The sequence below is a fragment of the Schistocerca cancellata genome, chromosome 2, assembly GCF_023864275.1.
Source record: "Schistocerca cancellata isolate TAMUIC-IGC-003103 chromosome 2, iqSchCanc2.1, whole genome shotgun sequence".
Classification (NCBI taxonomy): domain Eukaryota; kingdom Metazoa; phylum Arthropoda; class Insecta; order Orthoptera; family Acrididae; genus Schistocerca; species Schistocerca cancellata.
Genome location: NC_064627.1, coordinates 625,900,496 through 625,916,922, shown reverse-complemented (window position 1 = coordinate 625,916,922; position 16,427 = coordinate 625,900,496).

Genomic DNA, 16,427 nt, shown 5'->3' with positions numbered 1-16,427 from the left:
CCTTCCATTCTTATTGTTCCCTATTTGTTCTTGAAAATATTGTATACTACCTGTATTTACCTATAGCTTACTCCTATTTTTCTCAGAATTTTGAATGTCATTGCACCATTTTACATTGCCAAACATTTTTTCTAGGTTGACAAATGCTATGAGCATGTCTTGATTTTGCTTCAACCTTGCTTCTATCACTCTATCAAGCCAACTGACTGTTAAGTATTTATGAGCAAGAATGAGAAGTTGATAACACTATCCTGTTAGTTGCGGAGGAGATTTTGGGAAGATTACTAGGTACATGTAAATGCAAAGTCAGTGGGCTAGAGCTGTAGATTAATTTCATAGCCACTGACCCCTGTGGTTCAAGCTGACCAGTTCATAAGCAGGAACTGAAAATATTATCCACTGTTCATGTATGTTGGGTCTTTGCAGACACACAGAGGCTGGGTCTACCGAAGAGGGGATGTATGTAGTGAAGCCAATATTTCTTGGGGACTGTTATAAAAATAGCAGCTCTACTGCAGCTATTGCAAGAAGTCCTAGAAGCCAGCAGAGCCAAAACACTATTATGGGAGTTGCGGCAACCAGAGGGGTCTGAGTCTGGCAATACCAATTACGAGGAGAGGGCTACACCAAGTGATGGGGCAATATGGTTCTGGAAACAGTCACCATGAGTTTGGGCCTTCACCATAGGTCTGACTGCAGGGTCTGAGTCCAGCTCCATGGACTTGGTGCCTTCTCACTGGTAAGCCAACATCTGGCTCACACAAATGACAGCAACTTATGCAACTGGAGGGCAGCTGTTTGAGACGAGGATAGCAGAGCCATTCACCCTCCTACTCTGGTGTGACCATCCTGATACTGTGCATCTTCACTTGCAAGGGCAAGTTCCTTTTCTGAGGGCTGAATTCTCTGTAAGAATTACATCAGGCCTCTGTGCAGCTGGCATGGCTAACTGCTAGCAAAGGTGCTGTGCATAGACAGTGCATATGTCACTGGGCAGATTCCGAGCATCAGCACTCCTCCAATCAGCTACTCACATCATACTGGCCTCTGGCCACCTGCTGGCCTCAGCAGTCCTGAGCATACTGTCCTCACCATGCAGCAAGGCTGGGGTGGGGGGCATGGTCAGGGGTCACTGCAAGGAAGTGCTACAAGTGTTATAGCTTGAGTCTGGAATAAAATGTTTAACTAGTGATGCTGTTCTCATGTGTTATTTATGACCAACATACTGACAACAACCCATTGCCGCTCCCCAACCCTGCCAGCATAGACACCATCCACCCAGGGCCACTACAAAGTAATCAACAGAACCTTCTCCAAAAAATGTTGAGAGGGCCATTATACAGTACCTCATACCCAGTGCATGTGGTATCCAGAAACATGTAAATTTAGTCACAGTCTGAGGTCAATGATTCAGTGGAAATAAAAGTAGTTACAAGACATCTGTACTCCATTCTTGTAGCTAGCACACCACATTTTTTTTATATTTAACTGTAACTGCTGGGGGAAGTGGCAACAAAACGACTATTCACGTTGGTGTGTAGAATATATGAGTCTGGCAATATACCATCTGACTTTCAGAAAAGCATCATCCACACAATTCCGAAGATGGCAAGAGCTGACAAGTGCGAGAATTATCGCACAATCAGCTTAACAGCTCATGCATCGAAGCTGCTTACAAGAATAATATACAGAAGAATGGAAAAGAAAATTGAGAATGCGCTAGGTGATGATCAGTTTGGCTTTAGGAAAAGTAAAGGGACGAGAGAGGCAATTCTGACGTTACGGCTAATAATGGACGCAAGGCTAAAGAAAAATCAAGACACTTTCATAGGATTTGGCGACCTGGAAAAAGCATTCGACAATATAAAATGGTGCAAGCTGTTCGAGATTCTGAAAAAAGTAGGGGTAAGCTATAGGGAGAGACGGGTCATATACAATATGTACAACAACCAAGAGGGAATAATAAGAGTTGACGATCAAGAATGAAGTGCTCGTATTAAGAAGGGTGTAAGACAAGGCTGTAGCCTTTCGCCCCTACTCTTCAATCTGTACATCGAGGAAGCAATGATGGAAATAAAAGAAAGGTTCAGGGGCAGAATTAAAATACAAGGTGAAAGGATATCAATGATACGATTCGCTGATGACATTGCTATCCTGAGTGAAAGTGAAGAAGAATTAAATGATCTGCTGAACAGAATGAACAGTCTAATGAGTACACAGTATGGTTTGAGAGTAAATCGGAGAAAGATGAAGGTAATGAGAAGTAGTAGAAGTGAGAACAGCGAGAAATTTAACATCAGGATTGATGGTCACGAAGTCAATGAAGTTAAGGAATTCTGCTACCTAGGCAGTAAAATAACCAATGACGGACGGAGGAAGGAGGACATCAAAAGCAGACTCGCTATGGCAAAAAAGGCATTTCTGGCCAAGAGAAGTCTACTAACATCAAATACCGGCCTTAATTTGAGGAAGAAATTTCTGAGGATGTACGTCTGGAGTACAGCATTGTATGGTAGTGAAACATGGACTGTGGGAAAACCGGAACAGAAGAGAATCGAAGCATCTGAGATGTGGTGCTATAGACAAATGTTGAAAATTAGGTGGACTGATAAGGTAAGGAATGAGGAGGTTCTACGCAGAATCGGAGAGGAAAGGAATATGTGGAAAACACTGACAAGGAGAAGGGACAGGATGATAGGACATCTGCTAAGACATGAGGGAATGACTTCCATGGTACTAGAGGGAGCTGTAGAGGTCAAAAACTGTAGAGGAAGACAGATATTGGAATACGTCAAGCAAATAATTGAGGACATAGGTTGCAAGTGCTACTCTGAGATGAAGAGGTCAGCACAGGAAAGGAATTCGTGGCGGGCCACATCAAACCAGTCAGCAGACTGATGGAAAAAAAAGAAAAAAGAAAAACTGCTGCACTCAATCACACATATTTAACTGAGTACTAATAAATTAATTCATTGTTAAAAATAACTGTTAAAACTGTAGAAACCTTCAAATACTTCTTTAAAGGCTTGTAAATACTTTTGGATAATAGAAGACACACACCAAAAAGCAAAGAATTGAATTGTCGATAGGAAAATACAGAAGAAATAAAACTTGCTTGCTATCTGGTTTATGCTTTGATGGCCGGAGTAAAACAAACAAACACACACACACACACACACACACACACACACACACACACCTCTATGCTCCTACACAGTGCCAATGCTGTTTTTCAGCAGGTAGACTGCTTGTGATGGGTGTAGGTGTCAAGTGGGATACCTGGAGAGTGGAGGGAGAGCGAGACAGATCGGAGGCGGGCACCTACTGGTTTGCAGGGAGGTCTCTGGATTGCAAGCTAGGAATGTGGGAGGAAGGAGTGGCAGATACATGGGCTCGCATGACTGTAGTAGCTGATGAGAAGCAGCACATGCTGAAGGCAATGTGGGGACATGAATTGGGATGGCGGGGGGCATGACAGAGACGGGAAAACTGTTGGTTGGAGGTCTGTGGGGCCAGTGGGTTTCCTGGGATTGAGGCCAGGACGATTATGAAGTGGAGGATGTGTTTCAAGGATAACTCATATCTACATAGTTCAGAGCAATTGTTGGTGAGAAAGGATCCATTTCACTCAAATTGTGAATTGCTCTTGAAAATTGAATGTGTGTTCAGCTACATGTTATGCACTGGGTGGTCAATTTCGATTCTGACAACAGTTTGACAGAAGCCATTCATCCTTATCAATAATTGCCAGCCTCTGATGGAATAGGATAAGCCTGTGACAGGACTGGAATATGAGGTGCTGGGTGGATGAATTGGTCTGCCACAGGGATATGACCCCCCTGGCAAGAGGTTAGGAGTGGGAGTAGCATAGAGATGGACTAGGATGTCGCAGAGGTTGGAACACCACTTTAAGAAGGGTGAGAAGGATTTTGGGTAGGATGTCCCTCATATCGGGGCATGACGATACACAATCAGAGGCCCGATGAAAGATGTGACTCATTTGTTCCAATCTGATGGTAGTAGTGGATGAGGAAGGGGGCTCTCTTTTGTAGCTAGTTCTTGGAGTTGTGAGAGGATTTGGGGTAAGTGGGGATATGGCATGGGAAATCTGCTTGCAGACAGCATCTGGGGGATATCCTTTGTGAGGCCTTCAGGTATCCCACTGTCCCCACACCCTTCACCCAACAGTTTTCCCCTCCTTCATTCTGTCAATTCCTTCTACTTCACGTCCTCACTTTGCCTTCAGCATGTGCTGCTTCCCACTGGCCACCACAATTGTGCCAGCCATTATACCTACCTCCTACATTCCCTGTCAGCAAACTGGCTGCCTCCTTGCGAGCCGCTAGCCACCCATACCCAGATCCTTTCCCTGCCTCCTACTACCGATGCCATCCCATTCTACTGGGCACTATCCCGCCAAACTGGTTCACCAGCCAAAAATAACACTGGCGCTGTTAGTTTAGCCACAGCCATCAAGGGGCACAGGCGTTTGTTTGCGTGTGAATATATTTTACTTTACCTTGTTAAAGGATAACTTGAAAAACTAACTGGTTTTCTTTCTTTTGTGTGTGCCTATTGACAACTCAACACCTGCTTTTTGCTGAGTGGTCTCCATTTAATCCAAAAGTATCTATAATCGTATCTTTCCTACAACCTTTAAATGTTTGAATATTTCAAGGGACATATGAGAAAAACAGAGGTGTCGTTTAAAAAGCCACATGATATGAAGAAAAAATAAGTGCCTGGAAATGTTTCTGTTTCAATCAAATGTAATAGAAAATGAAGTTGCAAAACAGTTTACAGTATGCCTGCAGAGTAACACAATTCCCCAAAACTGTAACTATTCTGTAATTTTTCTACTTCACAAGAACAGAAATAAACCAGACATAAAAAACTGTTTGCTTTTCAACCTCCTCTGCTTAATGTACAAGATATTTGCTAAAATTATTACAAACTGTACGGAAAGTACTTTGGGTCTTAATAAAGAACATGAACAAGCTGGCTTCAGAAGTTGATAAAGTGGAATGGACCATTTGCAAGTAATAAATCGAAATATAGAACAGAGCAATAAATATGAATAATAGCTCTGCCTACAATTCATAAAATTTTAATAAATAATAGTGCATTCAAAACTAGGCTTTCAATGTGTCTGAAATGGGAAGGTGACAGTCACTGTGACTTATCACTTCCAACTTAAGGTAGTGAGACAGAGACTTTAATAGAAAAAACATTGTTGTTGTTGTTGTGGTCTTCAGTCCAGAGACTGGTTTGATGCAACTCTCCATGCTACTCTATCCTGTGCAAGCTTCTTCATCTCCCAGTACCTACTGCAACCTACATCCTTCTGAATCTGCTTAGTGTATTCATCTCTTGGTCTCCCTCTACGATTTTTACCCTCCACGCTGCCCTCCAATACTAAACTGGTGATCCCTTGATGCCTCAGAACATGTCCTACTAACCGATCCCTTCTTCTTGTCAAGTTGTGCCACAAACTTCTCTTCTCCCCAATCCTATTCAATACTTCCTCATTAGTTACGTGATCTACCCATCTAATCTTCAGCATTCTTCTGTAGCACAACATTTCAAAAGCTTCTATTCTCTTCTTGTCCAAACTATTTATCGTCCATGTTTCACTTCCATACATGGCTACACTCCATACAAATACTTTCAGAAACGACTTCCTGACACTTAAACCTATACTCGATGTTAACAAATTTCTCTTCTTCAGAAATGCTTTCCTTGCCATTGCCAGTCTACATTTTATATCCTCTCTACGTTGACCATCATCAGTTATTTTGCTCCCCAAATAGCAAAACTCCTTTACTACTTTAAGTGTCTCATTTCCTAATCTAATTCCCTCAGCATCATCCAACTTAATTCAATTACATTCCATTATCCTCATTTAGCTTTTGTTGATGTTCATCTTATATCCTCCTTTCAAGACACTGTCCATTCCATTCAACTGCTCTTCCAAGTCCTTTGCTGTTTCTGACAGATTTACAATGTCATCGGCAAACCTCAAAATTTTTATTTCTTCTCCATGGATTTTAATACCTACTCCGAATTTTTCTTTTGTTTCCTTCACTGCCTGCTCAATATAGAGATTGAATAACATCGGGGAGAGGCTACAACCCTGTCTCACTCCCTTCCCAACCACAGCTTCCCTTTCATGTCCCTCGACTCTTGTAACTGCCATCTGGTTTCTGTACAAATTGTAAATAGCTTTTCGCTCCCTGTATTTTACCCCTGCCACCTTTAGAATTTGAAAGAGAGTATTCCAGTCAACATTGTCGAAAGCTTTCTCTAAGTCTACAATTGCTAGGAACATTGGTTTGCCTTTCCTTAATCTGGCTTCTAAGATAAGTCGTAGGGTCAGTATTGCCTCATGTGTTCCAATATTTCTACGGAATCCAAACTGATCTTCCCCGAGGTTGGCTTCTACCAATTTTTCCATTTGTCTGTAAAGAATTCGCGTTAGTATTTTGCAGCTGTGACTTACTAAACTGATAGTTTGGTAATTTTCACATCTGTCAACACCTGCTTTCTTTGGGATTGGAATTATTATATTCTTCTTGAAGTCTGAGGGTATTTCGCCTGTCTCACACATCTTGCTCACCAGATGGTAGAGTTTTGTCAGCACTGGCTCTCCCAAGGCTGTCAGTAGTTCTAATGGAATGTTGTCTACTCCCAGAGCTTTGTTGCGACTCAGGTCTTTCAGTGCTCTGTCAAACTCTTCACGCAGTATCATATCTCCCATTTCATCTTCATCTACACCCTCTTCCATTTCCATAATATTGTCCTCAAGTACATAGCCCTTGTATAGACCCTCTATATACTCCTTCCACCTTTCTGCTTTCCCTTCTTTGCTTAGAACTGGGTTTCCATCTGAGCTCTTGATATTCATACAAGCGGTTCTCCTTTCTCCAAAGATCTCTCTAATTTTCCTGTAGGCAATATCTATCTTACCCCTAGTGAGATAAGCCTCTACATCCTTACATTTGTCCTCTAGCCATCCCTGCTTAGCCATTTTGCACTTCCTGTCGATGTCATTTTTGAGACTTTTGTATTCCTTTTTGCCTGCTTCATTTACTGCATTTTTATATTTTCTCCTTTCATCAATTAAATTCAATATTTCTTCTGTTACCCAAGGATTTCTACTAGACCTAGTCTTTTTACCTACTTAATCCTCTGCTGCCTTCACCACTTCATCCCTCAAAGCTATCTATTCTTCTTCTACTGTATTTCTTTCCCCCATTCTTGCCAATTGTTCCCTTATGCTCTCCCTGAAAGCCTGTACAACCTCTGGTTTAGTCCGTTTATCCAAGTCCCATCTCCTTAAATTCCCACCTTTTTGCAGTTTCTTCAGTTTTAATCTACAGTTCATAACCAACAGATTGTGGTCAGAGTCCACGTCTGCCCCTGGAAAAGTCTTACAATTTAAAACCTGGTTCCTATATCTCTGTTTTACCATTATATAATCTATCAGAAACCTGTTTTCCATGTATACAATCTTCTTTTATGGTTCTTGAACCAAGTGTTAGCTATGATTAGGTTGTGCTCTGTGCAAAATTCCACCAGGCGGCTTCCTCTTTCATTTCTTACCCCCAATCCATATTCACCTACTACGTTTCCTTCTCTCCCTTTTCCTACTGACGAATTCCAGTCACCCATGACTATTAAATTTTCATCTCCCTTCACTATCTGAATAATTTCTTTTATTTCATCATACATTTCTTCGATTTCTTCGTCATCTGCAGAGCTAGTAGGCATATAAACTTGCACTACTGTGATAGGCGTGGGCTTCGTATCTGTCTTGGCCATAATAATGCATTCACTATGCTGTTTGTAGTAGCTTACCCGCATTCCTATTCATTATTAAACCTACTCCCCTATTTGATTTTGTGTTTATAACCCTGTAGTCACCTGACCAGAAGTCTTGTTCCTCCTGCCACAGAACTTCACTAATTCCCACTATATCTAACTTTAACCTATCCATTTCCCTTTTTAAATTTTCCAACCTACCTGCCCGATTAAGGGATCTGACATTCCACGCTCCGATCCGTAGAACGCCAGTTTTATTTCTCCTGACAACGACATCCTCTTGAGTAGTCCCTGCCCGGAGATCCGAATGGGGGACTATTTTACCTCCGGAATGTTTTACCCAAGAGGATGCCATCTTCATTTAACCATACAGTAAAGCTGCAAGCCCTCGGGAAAAATACATAAAACATAAAACATAAAAAACCTGAAAGTTGAAATTTCCTGGCAGATTAAAACTGTGTGCCAGACCAAGACTCAAACTCAGAACTTTTGCCTTTCACGGACAAGTGCTCTAACTGAACTACCCAAGCATGACTCATGACCTGTCCTCACAGCTTTACTTCCACATGTACCTCATCTCCTACCTTCCAAAATTCCTGCGAAAGTCTGAAACGAAGGAGATGAAGTACTGGCGGAAGTAAAGCTATGAGGATGGGTCGTGAGTTGTGCTCGAGTAGATCAGTTGGTAGAGCATTTCCACGCAGAAGGCAAAGGTCCCGAGTTCGTGTTGGTCCAGCACACAGTTATAATCTGCCAGGAAGTTTCATATCAGCACACACCGCCCTTCAGAGCGAAAATTCATTCTGAAACCTGAGAGTTGCTCAACAAGCAATACCATGGTGCATGTTCGGAATTATTATGAGAATATGAAAATGAAGAAGTCAGTCACAGAATAGAATGTAGTGGAACACACAATTGTGACTGTAATAAAAACTTAAAAGAATTGGCCAAGGGGGTCTGGACTGACAATGTGATGCTAAAGAGCTCAACGAAGTTTCCTTGCTAGTTGCCAAAAGAGAAGAAAACACCAAGAAGAAAATTTAATGGAATTAGAGTAGATGGCGTGGCAACGACCTTGCCGCAGTGGATACATTGGTTCCCATGACATCACCGAAGTTAAGCGCTGTCGGGCGTGGTCGGCACTTGGATGGGTGACCATCTAGAACGCCATGGGCTGCTGCCATTTTTCGGCGTGCACTAAGCCTTGTGATGCCAATTGAGGAGCTACTCAACTGAATAGTAGCAGCTGCAGTCAAGAATACCATTTTACAACCAGGAGAGCGGTGTGCTGACCCCACGCCCCTCCTATCCGCATCCTCCACTGAGGATGACACGGCGGTTGGATGGTCCCGGTAGGCCACTCGTGGCCTGAAGATGGAGTACTTTTTTAGGGTTGATGGCATTACTAAGCGTACAGGAACAAAACAGATGCATGTATTTAAAGATTCCCATCCATGAAAAAGTCTGGAGAAAATCTTTATCCACCACTGGATGTCAAATGTCTGGTGATGAAGTAACAAATAAATTGTGCATCCTACATTTACCCAGTGAATCACACATTTCACCACTAAATAAATGCCTCGTCAATGTGGGATGTGATTGTGTAAAGAACTACCCTGGAATCCATAAATATTATAAAAATAAATGTGTATGTGTGTGTGTGTGTGTGTGTGTGTGTGTGTGTTTTCCCACATCTCCTCCTACATCACTGATTTCAACCACACATGGTACTCACGTACATCAGGCAGCAATCACTGCGGGGCCGAGAACCACATACATATCAAAGGGGATGGAGGTGAAAAGAAGCAAAGTGTGTGACATGTGAAGACCCAGACTCTACTGATCCAGTATTTGATAAAGAGAGCACTTACTGACTTTCAAAAAATTTTATGCACAATTTCAAACCTTTATGAAATTCTTTCTCGCAGACAGCCCCTAGAAAATGTTGAAAGAAAAGATGTTTTATCGCTTAATACATTTTTGCTGTTCATGCAGCAAAAGTACTGAATGAGGAATGATGTTATAATTTATTACTTCTCTATTACTAACTGAATTCATGACAATTAACAGACAGTATACACTGTCTGTGCCACTGAATGTAAGTGCAAAATTATATGATTGTTCAACATACTGATAAGGAGATGTGACGTAATAAAGAATGAGAAGTGTTAAAAACTGCTGAATCATGTATGAGGTGGTCTTATGTCCAAAGACTGGTTTGATGCAACTCTCCATGCTACTCTCTCCTTTCATCTCCGAATAATTACTGCAACCTACATCTTTTTGAACGCACTTACTGTATTCATCTCTCAGTCTCCCTCTACAATTTTTACCCACCACGCCTCCCTCAGATACGAAATTGGTGATCCCTTGATGTCTCAGAATGTGTCTTATCAGGCGATCCCTTCTTTTGGTCACATTGTGCCACAAATTTCTTGCCTGCCCAACTCTGTTTAGTACTTCCTCATTAGTTACATGATCAATCCATCTAATCTTTTGTATTCTTCTATAGTGCTGCATTTCGAAAAGCATCTATTATTTTTTCTATCTTAACTGTTTATTGTCCAAGTTTCAGTTTCCTACATGGCTAAGTGCCATATAAATATCTTCAGAAAACTCTTCCTAACACTTAAACCTGTATTCGATGTTAATAGATTTCTCTTGCTCAGAAATGATTTTCTTGCCACTGCCAGTCTACATTTTATATCCTCTCTACTTTGGCCATCATCAGTTATTTTGCTACACAAATAGCAAATCTCATCTACTACGTACTTTAAGTGCCTAGTTTCCTAATCTGATTCCTTTAGTATCACGTGATTTAATTCAACTACATTCCATTGTCCTTGTTTTGCTTTTGTTGATGTTCATCTTATTTCTTCCTTTGAAACCTCTATCCATTCCATTCAACTGCTCTTCCAAGTCCTTTGCTGCCTCTGACAGAATTACAATGTCATTGACAAGCCTCAATTTTTTTATTTCTTCTCCCTGGACTTTACATCTACACCTACATCATACTCCGCAAGCCACCTAATGGTGTGTGGCGGAGGGTACTTTCGTACCACTATCTGATCCCTCTAACCCTGTTCCACTCACGAATAGTGCTTGTAAAGAATGATTGTCGGTAAGCCTTTGTATTTGCTCTGATTTCTTGAATTTTCTCCTCTTGGTCAATACGTGAGATGTATGTGGGGGCAAGTAATATGTTTCCTGACTCCTGAAAAGTGCTGTCCTGAAATTTCAGCAGTAAATCTCTCTCTGATGCGCAATGTCTCTCTTGTAACGTCTGCCTAGTCTGTTGTTTAGCAACTCCGTAACGCTCTCTCACCAACTAAACGAGCCTGTGATGAAATGCGCCGCTCTTCATTAGATCTTCTCTATCTTGTCTATCAGTCCTACCTGATAGGAATCCCAGATAGATGAAAAATACTCAAGAATCGGGTGAACAATCTTATAAGCCACTTCTTCCATTGATGAGTTACATTTCGTTAAGTTCCGTCCAATGAATCTGAGTCTTGTGTCTGCTTTTCCTACTATCTGTTTTTTATATGGTCATTCCACTTAAGGTCAGTCTGGATAGTTATACCTAGATATTTTATGGCAGATGCTGTCTCCAGCTGTTTGTCATCAATAGTGTAGTTGTACAGTAGTGGATTTCTTTTTCTATGAATCCGCAATATGTTACATTTATTTATGTTCAGGGTCAAATGCCACAATCAGAACCATTCATCAATTCTCTGCAGGTCATTCTGCAAATTCTTACTAACTTCTCGGATTGCTACTTTATACATCTGTTGATTTAATTTTGTTAAGAGCAATGTGTTGAGTTATATGTGCAAGAAAGTCTTGAATCCAGTCACAGGTCTGCTCCGATACTCCGTAAGCTTGTATTTTTTTCATTAAATGGCAATGCGGGACAGTGCCAAATGCCTTACTGAAATCAAGGAACATGGTATCAGCCTGAATGCCATTGTCCTCTGCACTGTGGATCTCATGGAGCAACAGAGTTTCGCAGGATCTCAGTTTGCGGAATCCATGTTTATTTTTATAGAGGAGCTGTTCATTTTCCAAGAACGTCATAATTCTTCAGCATAAAACATTTTCCATAATTCTGCAGCAGATTAATGCCAATGATATATGTCTATAATTGTGTGGATCTGCCTTACAGTGTTTCTCAAAAACGGGAATGACCCACACTTTTTTCCAGTCATTAAGTATCTTTCGTTGCTCAAGTGATCCACAATAAATTACTGCTAGAAGGGGAGCAAGTTCTTTAGCATAATCTTTATAAAATCTTATAGGTATCTCACCTGGTCCTAAAGCCTTTCCACTACTAAGCGATTGTAGCTGCTTTTCAATTCCGCAATCGGTTATCTCAATATCTGCCATTTCGACATTCGCATGACGACTGAAAGGAGGGACATTGTTACGATCTTCCACGGTGAAACAACTTTGGAAGACCGAATTCAGTATTTTGGCCTTCTCTCTGTTATCTTCCATTTCAGTGCCGCTGTGGTCACTGAGAGAATGAATAGATTATTTTGACCCACTTACTGATTTTACATATGGCCAAAATCTCTTAGGGTTTTTGCTCAGGTTGGTTGACGTCGTCTCACTTTCGAAATCATTGAGTGCATCTCTCGTTGCTCTCCTTACGCTCATTTTCGCTTCTTCCAGCTTCAGTTTGTCAGCTAGGTTTTTACTTCTCTTGAATCTGAGATGAAGTGCTCTTTGTTTACGTAACGCTTTTCTAACACAGCTATTAAACCATGGTGGATCTTTCCCATCCCTTAAAACCTTACTCGGAACATAATGGTAACTGACTCGATAAGTTCAAGTCCGTCTGTTGCCAGGAGGTCTACGATGTTACCCTCACGAGTTGGTTCTCTAACTATCTGCTCAAGGTAATTTTTGGACAAAACATCCAGAACAATGCCACATGATTCCCAGTCTATGGCACCAATTCTGATGGCAGAATACTCCCAATCTATACCTGGCAAGTTGAAGTCGCCCCTTATTACAACAGCATGATCAGGAAAATTACTAATGATATTCTGCAAACTCTGTCTGAAGTGTTCTACAACTACAGATCTTGTCCCAGGTGGTCTATGAAAACATCCGATCACCATTATTGACCGTTCTTTGTTTCACCCAGATTAATTCACATTCGGAATGCGTGACAACCTCGCTAGATTTTATCGAATTTTTTACTGCAATAAACACGCTGCCACCATTGGCGACTAACCTATCCGTAGGTTAAACATTCCAGTCTGAACTTAGGATTTCATTGTCATTAACATCTGCTTCAACCAGCTTTCTGTTGCCAATACTATCTGTGCATTATAACCTTCAATTAGCGACACTAATTCTGGGACCTTTCCTTGGATGCTCCTGCAGTTTACTAAAATCATATTATTTTTTTCTATCTTTGTTCTGCGAGGACCAAGATTCTCTGAGTCACTGTGGCTGATTTAACAGGCAAATCATGTTTGCTCCCAAGGGAGGGGTCCTCTAACCTAAAAAGGCCCCATGTGCACGCCACACGTACTCTGCTACCCTAGTAGCTGCTTCCTGCGTGTAGTACACACCTGACCTATTAAGGGGAACCCTACAATTGTGCACACGATAACGGAGGTCAAGAAATTCGCTTTTGATATCATCACAGAGCCGTCTGAGCCTCTGGTTTACACCTTCCACTCTGCTCCAAACCAGAGGACTGCGAACAACCCTGGCTACAAATAGACAGCTTAGCCTACACCCCACATGCGTTGCTATTTGCCTTCACCAGATCAGCCAGCCGCCAAAAGGAGCCGAGGATTGCCTCAGAACCCAAATGGCAGGTGTCATTCATGCCGATATGTGCCACTACATACAGCCGGTTGCACCCAGTGTGCTCAATAGCTGCTGGCAGGGCCTCCTCATCACGGATGAGACTTCCTGGCAAACGTATCGAATGCACACAGGAATTCTTTCTCGCCTTGCCTGCTATCTCCCTGGGGGGCTCCACCACCCGCCTCACTTTGGAGATCCCAATCACTAGCATACCCACTCTCTGTACTTGTCCGGACTGGGCAGGAAAATCGACCGCTGGCCCAACAGGAGAGGCATCCGGTCCTGGCTCAGAGTTATCATCAGCACTGGGAAGCACTTCATACCTGTTGCTAAGGCGTAAGGAGGCAAATTTTTCTCTGTTTACTGGACTGCTTGTTCAATGTACACATTAAATAACATCGGGGATAGGCTACAACCATGTCTCACTCCCTTCTCAACCACTGTTTACCTTTCGTGCTCCTCGACTCTTATTATTGCTGTCCGGTTTCTCTACAAGTTGGAAATAGCCTTTTGATTCCTGTATTTTACTCCTGCTATCTTCAGAATTTCAAAGATTGTATTCCAGTCAACATTGTCAAAAGCTTTCTCTAAGTCTACAAATGCTATAAATGTAGGTTTGTCTCTCCTTAATCTATCTTCTAAGATAAGTCATAGAGTCAGTATTGCCTCACGTGTTCCTACATTTCTCCGGAATCCAGACTCTCCCCCTAGGTCTGCTTCTATCAGTTTTTCCATTCTTCTGTAAAGAATTCATGTTGGTATCTTGCAACCTTAAAGTTTGGTAATTTTCACATCTGTCTGCAACTGCTTTCTTCAGAACTACCACATTATTCTTTAAGTCTAAGGGTATTTTGCCTTCTCATACATCTTGCACACCACATGGAAGAGTTTTGTCATGGCTGGCTCTCCCAAGGTTATCAGTAGTTCGGACAATGTCATCTACTCCCGGGGCCTTGTTTTGACACTGACCTTTCAGAACTTTGTCAACTTCTCCTCGCAGTATCATATCTCCCATCTCATCATCATCATCACCTATGTCCATTTCCCTTTCTACAATATTGTTTTAAAGGTCATCTCTCTTGTATAGACCCTCTACATACTCCTTCCACCTTTCAGCCTTTCCTTAGGACTTGTTTACCATTTGAGCTCTTGATATTCATACAGCTACTTCTCTTTTCACCCAAAGGCCTCTTTAATTTTCCTGTACATGGTATCTATCTCTCCCCTAGTGAAATGTGCTTCTAAATCTTTACATTTGTAATTACAAGACGTATATAAGGCCACTTCGGTTGCACAAAATGTTGTCGATAGACCACAGTTTGGATTGCACTAGGGCAATCTTAATCAGAATAAAAAGTCATTTGGAATACATGTAATCCCAGCATGGTTTAAAATGTCTGAGGAAAAGTGCTCTCATAAAACAGAAATGCCACACAATTAAAAACTAAAATGTGAAAGTATAACATAATTGTCAACCACATAAAATACTCCATGGAATATGACAACTGCAAGGTCGCTTGGGGCCAAGAGACCTTGCGGTAATCATATTCCATGGAGTATTTTATCTGGTTGACAATTATGTTATACTTTTACATTTTAGTTTTTAGTCCTGTGACATTTGTTAGATGAGAGCACTTTTCCTCAGACATTTTAAACCATGCTGGGATTACATGTATTCCATATGACTTTTTATTCTGATTAAGATTGCCCTAGTGCAATCGAAACTGTGGTCTATTGACAAAATTTTGTGCAACCGAAGTGGCTGTATATATATCTCGCAATTAAATAGCCTATGGTTGCTGGATCTCATCCAATAAAATGTTTAAAAATTCCTTACAGTTGTCCCGTAGCCATTCCTTCTTAGAAAATTGGGACTTCCTTTCCATCTCATTTTTGGACATTTGTATTCCATTTTGCCTGCTTAATTTGCTGCATTTTTAAATTTTCTCCTGTCATCAGTTAAATTCAATATCTCTTGTCTTATCCAAGGATTCCTAATAGGTCTTTTCTTTTTTCCTATTTGATCCTCTGCTACCTACACTATTTCACCTCTTAAAGCTCCTCATTCATCTTCTACTGTATTCCTTTTTCCTGTTTTCGTCCACCGTTGCCTGATGCTCCCTCTGAAGCTCTCAACCACCTCTAGTTCTTTCAACTTATCCAGGTCCCATCCCCTACATTTCCTACCTTTTTCCAATTTCTTCAGTTTTAATCTACAGTTCATAACCAATAAATTGTGGTCAGAGTCCACATCTGCCCCTGAAAATATCTTACAATTACACCTGGTTCTTAAATCTCTGCCTAACCATTATATAATCAATCTGAAACCTTCTGGTGTGTCCAGGTCTCTTCAAAATATGCAGCCTTCTTTTATGATTCTTAAACAAAATGTTAGAGATGATTAAATTATGTGCTGTGCGAAATTCTACCGGGTGGCTTCCTGTTCCATTCCTTTCTCTGGTCCATATTCACCTACTATTTTTCCTTCACTTCCTGATCTATCTGAATAACTTCTTTTACCTCTTCATCACCTGTGTAGCTAGTTGGCATATAAACTTGTACTGCTGTGGTAGGGGTGGGCTTTGTGTGTATCATAAGGCATTCACTATGCTATTCACAGTAGCTTACCCACATTTCTGTTTTCTTATTCGTTATTAAGCCCACTCCTGCATTGTTTAATGTTCTCCTTTCATCAATTAAATTCAATGACTTGTGTTATCCAAGGATTCCTACTAGGCCTTATCTTTTACCTACTTGATCCTCAGCTGCTTTCACTA